This window comes from Lagopus muta, chromosome 1 (assembly GCF_023343835.1).
Source record: "Lagopus muta isolate bLagMut1 chromosome 1, bLagMut1 primary, whole genome shotgun sequence".
NCBI lineage: Eukaryota > Metazoa > Chordata > Aves > Galliformes > Phasianidae > Lagopus > Lagopus muta.
Window position 1 is genome coordinate 76,058,811 of NC_064433.1, and position 11,782 is coordinate 76,070,592.

Here is an 11,782-nt window from a genome sequence, read left to right on the forward strand (position 1 = left end):
CAGCATTAGATTGGCTGAGACATTGCTGTTTCCTGACACTGCTCATAAGCTCATAGTAATATCATGACAGAAATTCCTTTGGCTACCAACGACAGATGTCTTTTAAACATTAAAAGACAGAAAGTGAATAGGAAAAACTTTGTTAAACATGAATGGAAGAAAGAAAATCAACCCCTAAGTTTCAAGAAATGTTGGAATGAGGGTTCCTGTGGTAGATATGGTGACACTTTCCAGGGCCTTCCCTTCAGCCTAGTTCTCATCACATTTTTTCCTTAGCGGGGTATAGGTTTTTGTACTTTCAGAATTTCTTACCTTAGCATGTCACACATTTAAAAAAAAGTTAGAAGTAGCTGCATATTGGATGCTATGATCATGATGGTCCCTTCTAAGCCTTCTAAGAGTAAGTGATTCCGAATATTTGTTTGTGGTTTTTTTTTAGTTCATTTTCCTTTATAATGCCTATCTTCAACACAGCAGAACAATATGTGGCAGAGGGAAAAAAAAAAAAAAACAACAACTCCTCTTCTGGTACAGATTAATTAAAAGAATCTTCAAGGAGGACAAGGGCCTTGTGAAAAATACCTAATGTGAATCTGACTAGATTCCAGCACAGTCACACACAAAGCAAGGTAAAAGTGTAGGAAATATTAAATCACCAAAAATTAAGTCTATAGAGAAAAATACAAGCTTTAAAAGAATTAAGTTCAAGCTGAAGGTGCAATTAAGTAATTAACATGCTGAACTAAGTGATTAATAGGAAGGTAAACAAACAAATCATAACAAAATACAATACTGAATGCCAAAAACTAGAGAGCATACTCAGGCCCTGAGGTTCTTCCTGTCTGCACAGCATGAAAAAGAGATGGTATCATGGCAGCAGAAATGTGCAGTTATGTGACGTGTGTTGGATGATCTGTCCATGTTGTTTCAAGAGCAGCTGTTTTGATTTTCAGGCTCACTCACAAGCCAGTCCTGCAGTTCTTTTTAACTTCCCAGTAAGAGATTTCAGAATGCTTTTAAGACACCCTTACTGTATAGCCAGAGAAGCTCTGACATAATCTGTCAAGGGATGCAGAGCAGTGCCAGAGTTGCTGATAGAAGTGATGGTCCATATTCTTTAAGCTGATATAACTCGCATTTCTTGCGGCCTCGCTTACCCCACCTGTCTTCTCCCTGCGGACACCCAAACGTTCTCACCAACCAGATTCTCCTCTCTGGCCTGCTGGGCAGGTAGTGGGTGCAAGCACAGGCTTGGGAAGAAGGCACCTGTGGAGCAATGAATTGTCAAGGAGAACAGGGATAGTCCAGGTTTAAATTATATAAGAATACTCCTGTGAAACTTCATACTAAGGCTTGAACTTAAATTAGTCATGCATGTGTACTTAAACCAAGGGTGGACTGATTCCAACAACAAATATTTAAATCAACTCTGGAACTTCACTTGGGCTCAGTACCAGAACCAGTGCTCTTTTTAACATCTTCATCAGTGATGTTGACAATGGAATTGTGTACACCCTCAGCAAATTTCCAGATGACACCAAGCTATGTGGCACAGTTAACATGCCTGAAGGATGGGATACCATACAGAGAGACCTAGACAGTCTCTAGCAGCTGGCTCAAGAGAACCCCGTGAGTTTCAATTAATCCAAGGTCTTGCGTCTGGGTCACAGAATCAATCTGGGTCACTATCAATATAAGCTGGGGGCAAAAGGATTGAGCACAGCCCCAGTGAAAAGGGCTTGGGGGTAGTGATGAATGGCAAGCTGGACATGAGCCAGCAATGTGCCTCCACAGCCCAGGAAGCCAACTGTATCCTGGACAGCGTCAAAAGAAGCGTGGCTAGTTGCTGGAAGGAGGTGACCATGCTCCTCTACTCTGTGCTGGTGAGACTTCACCCAGAGTGCAGGATCCAGATGTGGAATTCTCATTGTAGGAGACACATGGATCTATTGGAATGCATCCAGAAAAAGATCACAAAAGTGATTCTAGGGATGGAAGCCTCCCCTATGAGGACAGGTTGAGAGAGGTGGGTTTGTTCAGCCTGGAGAAGAGAAGGCTTAAGGGAGACTTGATAGCAGCCTTTCAGTAGGGGACAGACTATTTAGTAGGGCCTGTTGTGATAAGACAAGGGCAAATGGTTTCAAACTAAAGCAGGAGATTTAGGCTGGATATAAGGAAAATATTTTCTACAATATGGGCAGTGAAGCACTGGAACAGGTTGCCCAGAGATGTGGTGGAAGCTCCACCCATGGAAAAATTCAAAATCAGGCTGAACAGGGCTCTGAGCAACCTGATCTAGCTGTAGAAGCCCCTGTGTGGAAAACGCTGCTACATCGGTGTGGGGGTAAGGGGAAGAGGATCTTTTCAGATTCTCACTCTAATACTAAGCAAAGGTCTCAGAATATCCCACATAAACTGGAGCCCATGCTTGGGTTTGCCCAGCAGGATAGTGCGCAGCTCAGTATCAGATCTATCTCCTCTTCACTCCCTTCTGGTGGAGATGGAGTTCGTTTTTCCAAAAGTCAGCAGCCCTCTTCTACACGACATCTGTGTTCATGGGATTATTTTGTGATGGGACGATTTTAGTTGAGCCCGAAGAACCAAGCAGGAGGTTTCCTAGGGCTCTGAATCAGAGCTGCTCGGGTGTGACAGACCTGCAGAACGACAAGAATTTCAGCTCTGGTGCCACTTGTACTCCCACCTCCGCCCTGTGCCCGGCTTTGTTCCCACCCTATCAAACAGCCCTCTTTAGCATGACAAAGAGCCGTGAGGAGCCGACGATGATAGATACCGCAGTCCCAGGCAAGTTAAGGTGAGCAATAAGGGTAACTGCCTGTCTATACTTCACGGCTACTGCAGCTTGCTGGTAAGACCTGCCCCTCCCAGTGGAGGTGGCATCTCCTGAAAGGTGTGGGAGCCACCCCTCCACCCGCTCCCCCCGCCATGTGTGCACGTTTAGTTCTTCCCGTTTACCATCCGTATGCCGGCGGGTCAGGCATGGGATACCTGGATCTGTACTGGAACTCGGTGGGGGAGGCAGGACGTGGCCCTGCTTCAGTTGGGCCAGCAGCAGCAGCGGCCAGTAGCAGTCTATCTCCGGAGTCAGGAGAGAAGAGGCAGGCTGCAGGTAAGGCATTTCAATAATTCCTAGAGCTGATGATCTTCAGGATACCTGTGGTCTCGGCTTGCTCATTTGCTTAATAACGGCCTTGAGTAGATCTTTTTCTATTTATCTCCTTGCCTTCTTTTTTTTTTTTTTTTTTTTTTTTTTTTTTTTTTTTCTTTTCCCAATACATACAGGTGCTGGATGAATAAATGGTGTTCTAGGTGAGAAGGATGGCCTTGGACTGTCATGTCATCTTTCCATGCTGCTTTTGTCTCTGTGAGTTGATTTTGTAAATCTCACCAGGCAGTGCAGGCATAGGAAATTCTGCTCCAGGCTCAGATGGTGTGACAGCATGGTTTTACAGATGTTTGTAGCTCTCAGAGGAGGAATGTCTAGGCCTCTTTTTAGACAAATGTTTTAGTTTGTTGTGTTTACATCTGTTCGACTGCTGTTTATTTCCTGCTTCCTTTTTCCTTCAGTCTCTTCTTATGGAAGAGGGGGAACTAAAGCTGAAGGTGATAATATATGGGCATTTTGGATGACTGTCTGAGCAGGGACCACATATGGGAATGTTAGCAGGATGGTATCTTTCTGTGCTTCCTGTCTGACAGAAGATTCTCCTATTTTCCTAACCCATATTCTTAACACACTTTCCTACCTACAAAGTTTTCACTTGCATGATCTACAAGATCCAAACATCCTTTGGGCCCACATGAAATATTAGCCTCCCGTGTACCCAGTTCCCAGATGTTCAGCCTTCTCTCAGGCTCTACAGTCTACCCTCATGCACATACTCCTCAGAACTTTGCATCTCCTTTGTTTGCTTCATTGAGAGCCCTTGTCTCCTTGTAGACAGAAACCCTTTGTAATCCTCATGCTCCCCAGCACCAAAAGTCTGCTCCACTTCACACCTGCCTCTTCCCACAGCTAGCACTTCAGGTTATCATTTCCTAGGGACAGAAAACAGCTAACAGCAGGCCTAAAGGCAGGAGCAGATGACCATAGAGTGTCAAGTATCAGTGGCAAGGCAGCTTGTATCTGTCAGGAGAGTAATGGGAAAATACACTACACATGTGGCTCCCTGGTTTGAGGCTGAGAAACTTTCTGAGTGTAGTTTAGCTCTTGGCTTAGGATAAGAAGAAAGGGTTTTGGAAGATAGACAAGGGAACCCATTTGTCAGAAAGGCAACAGTACTTTGCATTGAATATGTATTCAGGAAGAGGAGGAGCATGCCTCAGTGTTTTTCAGACTTATAGCTCTCAAGATGGCCAGCAAGGAGTTTGGGAACCATGGGGATCAATAGTCAGAGGATGTGTACTGAAATGGCACTTCCCATTCACTGCATCTCCTCTCTCCTGAAATGTCAGTAGGAAGAGAAGGGATGGACCATGCAGCAGGGTTTGTAGAGGAGTATCTGGAGGAAGAAGGAATTAACAGATTTATCATTGGAGATATGTGAAGAAGATTGGTATCGCAGCCTTTTTGTCAGGATTGTCTTGAGAAGCTCTCAGCCTTTCACAGGCCTCAGAAATCAGGTACCTAATGGAAATCACAGAATCACAGAATTGTAGGGGTTGGAAGGGACCTCCAGAGATCATTGAGTCCAACCCCCCAGATATGACAGGGATAATCTGTCCTCATCATTTTCCTATCCAGACAGCTGGAACGACTTTGTATTTTGGCAGCTTTAATCTGGAAAAGTGGTTTGGATTATTTAGGATTTTTTTCCTTTAGATTTTTGTCTTAGCTTTATCCTTCAACATTGGCCTCTTCAGGACTTTTATCAGAACAAACGAGAAAGGGCTCGAACAGCTTCCTCTGTACTTTCAAATTTTGTCCCCTATGACCCTGATACAGGATTGAGTCTTTTCCTCTGTCCTACATTTCTACCTTCCCTCTCTCCCTTCCCATCTCTATGTCAAATATCTCTCCTTTGTCCTTGACATAAGGCTCCCTAGCTAAATAACCCTTCTTCATTTGCACACTTTTCCAGCATTGAGGCAGTTGTAGGTGAGATCCTTTGGAGTGAATCAGTATCCGAGGGCTGGCTTTGATAATCTACATCTGTCCCCCCCTTTTAAGCACTGCCTGTTTCGCCCCATCATGCACACTGTCTATGTAATGTCTTGAGATTCCTGGGCTTTTGAGGACAGTTTTGGGGAGCATATTATCAACTCAAAGCTATGTTTGCAGTCATGACTGAGCTTCTTTATAGCACCAGAAAATGAAATATTACTGAGGCCTTTTGAAGGAGAGTAATAACACTAAGCCAATGCTTAGCATTCTCCCCTCTGTGCCTTTTTCCATCTCATAAAAAGGAGCTGTGGAAATTCTGAGAGTCTGAGCTGGAAAGCTGCTTACTGTCAGTGAGCATGCCTGTGTTCACAGATTCATGAACACAGAAGTGTGAACTTTCCTTCAAGTAGGCCCCTTTTAGGTAAACAAGGAGTTCTGATCTTGTGACTTAATACGTAGGAAGTGTGCTCATATCCATTCAGGTATACTTCTGACATTGTCTTTTTATTTTCAGATGTTTCTTCATCTTCTTCCAGTTCTGGGAATTTCAGCCAGTTCATGCCAGACTTAGCCATCAGTCAACACTCAGCATCCTGATCCCCTCAACCTACCACTAGGTCTCAAAATGGCAGAGAATATGATACGGGGACAGTTAAGAAGGCCAAGAGCCACACAGCTTTCTCCTAGGAGCAGCAGCAGACCCTGCATCAGCAGTTTCAGAGCCAGAAGTACCTCAGTCCCCATCAGATGCAGGAGCTGGCTGCTGCCCTGGGGCTCACTTACCACCATGTGAACATAGAGACTAAGGTATATCTGTCACACAGTGGCTGAATAGTCACATAAAGCAGTGACAGGATGGGAAAAGTAGTTCCTGGTAATGGGCAAAGGCTATGTAACAGTTGCTCTCCCGTCTATTCATGCCAGAGATCTGAAGTATTTCTGGGAATCAAGAGAGTCAACAGCACTTTACTCAGTTCTCGGTGAGGAGTCAGCTAAGGGGACTGTTGCCAGTACTTGTAGTAGAATTACAAATACAGTCATGAATATGAACATACCTGGAATTCACCCTGTGAGGACCTTTGAATTCTGAAACTGATAGATACAAGTAGCAAACCTTTCACTTCACTAATAAGCATGTAGAATCAATGTTTCAGAAGTTTTCTTACAGTGCAGGGTGCTTGTGGAGGCCTGAGTGGGTCTAATTCATGGTCATTCATGCTCACGACTGAAACTTATCTATGTCACAACAATAATTGTCATGTGGCCATAATGTTGCTCCATCCACTCCTCCCAGTGCACAGATGCACTAGCCAGAAGCTGAGGCTGCTAGACAGACATTTCCCAGGCAATAACCTCAGGGAACACTTAAAGGGCTTAATCTACTGCTGCCCATGTACCATCTGGCCACTCTCCCCTAGTTATTGCTGCTTGTAAATCTGATAACATTCACTATTCCTTCTCTCCTTCCTAATATCTCCTGATATTTTCCCTGCTCTCTCTTCACCACCTAAGGTGAAGACTTGGTTTCAAAACCAGAGGATGAAGCTGAAAAGGTGCCAGAAGAATACCTTGTGGACTGCTTGGATCAGAGCCTCATGCAAGTAAGAATGTGGGCAACTTAACCGTATATAAGTATCAGCATACCCAGACTTCTGGTTTGTTCAGCACAGAGGCACAGCCTTAGCATGATTCTCCACATTCTGTAGATAGCCTGGCAATATGTTGACTATGCCACTTGAATACTGCCAGAGTAAGAGTGTGTTTCTTATATATTGTATTTGATTCTGTATCCACCCTGAACTATAGGGGATGGATATAGTTTTCTTGCTCTTAATCCCCTTGCTGCTGAACAAGAAACAATATGAAATGTGAAGAGACAGAGTAGAGCACAAGTAGATGTTAGGTCTGTGGACACCAGTGGAAGATATGCATTTTAATTCACTGTATTTCCTTTTTAGAACAGCTTCCAGCCAAGTTCTTACCTGGATGTGTACCCAAAATTCCGCCAGGTCTACCCGTCTAGCCAGCAACATCCAAAGAATGCCTACCCCGTGTCAACATTACAGAGCAGGGCAGAATGCTTACACCATTTTGACCAGCGAGAATGGAGGAGTCTTCTACAAAGGTGGAGAAATCTGCAGCATCCAGCAGACGGTGGGCTTCATTGCCCAGCACAAAGTAGGCTTTTGTCATAGTTATCCTGTCAGTGTGCACGAAGAAAAATGATGGTTATAACTTTCACAAGTCAGCCCCCATGGGGGCATCATTCCCAGCCATTGCTGACCACCATCTCTATTGTTCCTAAACACTGTGGATGTGAGGAATTTGGGCACCTTGGAATCAAATCTTATTCTCATCTTTCCCTTTATTCATGTAAGCTCCATTTTGGGACCCAAATATTTGCTTGCAAGCATAGCCAGATATATAGATGCTTGCACAGACATGTATACGCAGCCCTTCGTTCATATGCCTTTAATGTTGTAAAAACAGATTCCCTTATCACACTATCTGACTAGGCTGACTAGATTATACCCTAGATCTTCTAAACTGTGGACCTCAAAACTTACGTAAGCAAATACAGATGTATTTAATGTATACATATCATTATATGGCTGAATACACGTAACACATAAAGATACAGGCTATATGTAGAGGTGCTGGTCCCATACTTTTCAGTGACATTAAATAAATTTTTGTCATACACCAGGTACATATCTGATGATTAGATCACCAGTTCTGCAGGTTATCACAAGTTATACAATTGATAAAGTATATAGCAAAAGGAGATTTGACAAGCTGCATGCAGAAAAGGTGTTGAGATGATCTTATAAGCATCAAAATGATAAATAAACTTTATCTTCCTTTGTCTCTTCTTAAGAAAACATAAAAAGTTTATTATACATAACAAATAATTAAAAATGTTTTCAGGTGGATTATGTATTTTCCTGTGTCTTTTTCATTATAATAGGGCATCACTATTTGAAACCTAAATGGAACAAAACTAGCCATAGTAACCATATGCCATTGTTATTACTGATTTGAATCTGAAACTATAAACAACCACTTTTCTGTGCTATCAGTGGGTTAGCTTCATGACCATTGGCAAGGCCAGATATCTAGAGTTAAGAACCAGCAGGGAAACTCCCCACCTACCTTAAGAATCTTACCTATCCAGCAATGCTTATTTAATAATGGCACCAGACTCAGATATATAATATTATCATTTCAAACTTTAATACTGTATAGACTTCTTAAGTACCTCAGAACAGATATGTGTATCCAAGTATGATCAATAGTAGGGTCACATTTCCCTGAGACACAGGTTTTCTTTAAGACTTTTATTACAATAATATTTTCTTCATGTGATGTAGTTGTCATGGTTTAAAAAATGAGCGTAGGATGAAGGCAATTATCTGAGACTGGGGTAATAAGATGTGTGGTCTTTTGTTGGCAAAGCTGTTCTGTTTTTCTGCGTCTCACAGTTGTTTCCCACTACACCCATTCCCTCATGTAGCAACTCTGACCTTTTGGTTATACAGCTACACTGTTTACAGGTCTGTACTTACAATACTTGATGGGGAAAAACAGCTTTTTGAAGAATCAACTTGTATCTCAGATCATCTCGGATGTCAATTTTAAAGCACAGCTCCACCACCACACCTATCCTACTTCTATCAAGTGGTTAAACTTGGGAAAGATTTGTTCTTGGAACTCCTACACTAACATAGGGGTTGGGATTGATTGGGTTAGCTTAACTGAAAGCAGCATACAGGTGATGGTTAACATCTCAACAATAACAACAATTATCAGGGCTCTGATGTGAACTTTTCATGCCATTCCAATAAATGCTGTTGTAGGTTAAAAAATAATTTAAAAAAGAAAAAGAAAGGGGAAAAAAAAAAAAGAAAGAAAGAAAGAAAGAAAGAAAGAAAGAAAGAAAGAAAGAAAAAGAGTTTTTCCCTGTCACCTAGCAGCAGTTTGCTTGGCTGCGTCTTGAGTCTCATGCCAGGCAGAAGGTCCAGTGTTGTGATATTTAAAAGACTAAGTGACTCAGATACAGCCCCACTGCTAGAGATGCATGCTGTGTGCACGCAGCCGAATGTCCATTAAATGTGAGAAATTAATTTGTCTTGTGGAAAGGGATTCAGAGACAGGACATGAGGGTGCTCTTCAAAACAGTGGATGACATGTGTATTGCATGGCTGTTGCATGAAAGGAAATTTCTTTTTTTTTTTCTCTAAAATCCACTGACATTATTTTGGATTCTTCATCACGCCTCTTCATATGTTCAGTATTGGTCAAGATGCTTTTGGCCACTGATGACAGGTCAAACAATAGATGTGTGGCAATGCTTAACTGAAAATTTTCAAAGCCCTGTTATTTAATATTCAAATCATTCAGGGTAATTAGATGACTTAATATAGCACTTGTGAATTCCTGTAGGGAAGAAGCTATTAAATATCACACCTTTTACCCATGCTGCAGAGACAATTGGGGTCAGGAGCCCTTGCTCAAGGGCTCCAGCAGCATGAAACTGTGAAGTCCTGTGACTTTCCACAGCTGTCAGAAGCCCTTCCTGAACCCTGGTCTTTCTCAGTCCACATGCCAAAACTCCAATAGCCAATTTGCATCTTCCTTCCATCTATGCAATGACATGATTACCAAGCCCCAATGCACCCTAGGGGCTCACCAACCAAAGGAGTAGTTGTTTCTGTGAAGGAACATTCAATTTCTGCAGAACACATGGCAAATGCAGCAACAAACCATAGTTTCAGAGAAAGCTGTCTCCATCCCACAGCTATTTTAGCAAAAGGTGTGTTGAAAAGTTTAAGCTTTGTTAACATCTCTCATACTTAAATAATTATTAAGCATTGTAGATAAAGGTCAAACACAAGCATGTTACTGGACTGTCATTAGTGTAAGCCAAGCAACTAACATCTTGCCTATTCCTGGAGCCCACCATGCAACACACCTGAAATAGAAGAGGCTTAAGAACAAAATGTCCTTGCAAACAAAACTATTTACACAGAGGCTTGTGAACAAGATGCTGTGCTTGCAAACTTGTTCAGAAGCTTGCAAATTCACTTGCACTTGGTGTCTGTACACTCTCATCAAATAAGGTTTTAGTAATACAAAATAACAAGAACTTTTGAACTTTGTATAGGCTTAATGGGTTAATTAATATTAATTATCTCCTGGGTGGCATAAAGTTGGAGTTAGTTTTACATGTGATGTGTGATACAAAAGGGGGTCACATACAAGGAAGAAAACATATTAGGCATACCAGGTAGCCTGTAATGTCCAAGTACTCCAGCCAGAAAGAGAAGGAGGAGAAACAATATGGTTGGGATATAGGGAAAAAAGGGGGGCTGTAAAACCTGATATTATGAGAAATCCTGGGGGAGGGCTTTCCCTGTAGACTTTCCCTTTATTGGAATAAAGAAAGCTGGAGACTTTCTTCAATCTCTTTTTGGGATAATTAAGCAAGTCTATTTGAGCAAAATTTTCCCAACACACTTATACCTCTCTACTTCTAGGCTGGGCTTGTGTGAGCAAAATCCCACTTACTGTAAGTAAACAGCATGTTCAAGATCCCCAATGAGACTGAATGTGTACAAGTCTATGGGGACAGATAACATGCATCCCAGGCTCCTAAAGGAATTGGCTGATGTGGTTACCAAGCCACTCTCCATCATAGTTGAAAAATCATAGCTGTCAGGCTATGATCAGTCCCTGGTGACTGGAAAAAAGGGAAACATCACTCCCAATTATAAAAAAGGGAGAATTGTACTCATGGAAGTACAGGTGGGTGAACTTCGTGTCTGTGCCTGGAAAGATCATGGAGCAGATTCAAATGGAAGATAGGATAAGGCACATGTGAAGGGAAGAGGTGGTCTAAGTCAGCTATCACAGCTTCAACATGGGCAGATTATACCTGAGCAATTTGGTGACCTTCAGTGATAGAGTGATGTCAACAATATATAATAGAAGAGCAACTGATGTGGCCTACCTGGACTTGTGCAATGCCTTCAATCTTGTTCCCCATCACATCCTTATTTTTGAATTGAAGAAAGATGTTTTTGAAGGTTGGACTATTTGGTGGATAAAGAATTGTTTGGATGGTCATATCCAGAGGATTGTAGTCAACGCTTATATGTACAGTTAGAGGCCAGTGATGAGTGGTAAACCCCAATGAGGCAATCTTGGTACCGATACTCTTTGATATCTCTATCAATAACGACTTAAACAGTTCGCTGATGGTACTAAGTTGAATGGTGCAGTTGACACAATAGAAGGAAGGGATGCAATTTAGAGTGACCTGGACAGGCTTGAAGAATGGGCCTATGTGAATCTAATGAGGTTCAACAAGGCAAAGTACAGGCTGTTGCACTCAGGCTGGGGACTTGGGTGTACTGGCAAATTTTGATACTAGCCAATGGTGTGTCCTTGCAGCCCAGAAGGCAAACTGTATCCTAGGCTGTATTAAAAGAGGAGTAGCTAGCAGGACAAGGGAGGTAACTATTCCTTTCTACCCTGCCTTCCTTAGGCCCCATCTGGAGTATTGCGTCTGGGCCCTCCAAGACAGTATAGATGTAGAGATTTTGGAGACAGTCCAGAGGATGGCCATAAACATGATCAAAGAGCTGGAGCACCTCTCCA

General features: G+C 42.4%; 1 protein-coding gene and 1 pseudogene across 1 annotated transcript in view; one reads left to right on the plus strand and one right to left on the minus strand.

Annotated features, from left to right (window-relative positions):
• MFAP5 (microfibril associated protein 5) overlaps positions 1-11,782 on the minus strand; it is a 263,735-nt gene that overhangs the window by 182,052 nt on the left and 69,901 nt on the right. The window lies entirely within an intron of this gene.
• LOC125695380 (homeobox protein NANOG-like) lies at positions 2,944-7,427 on the plus strand (annotated as a pseudogene).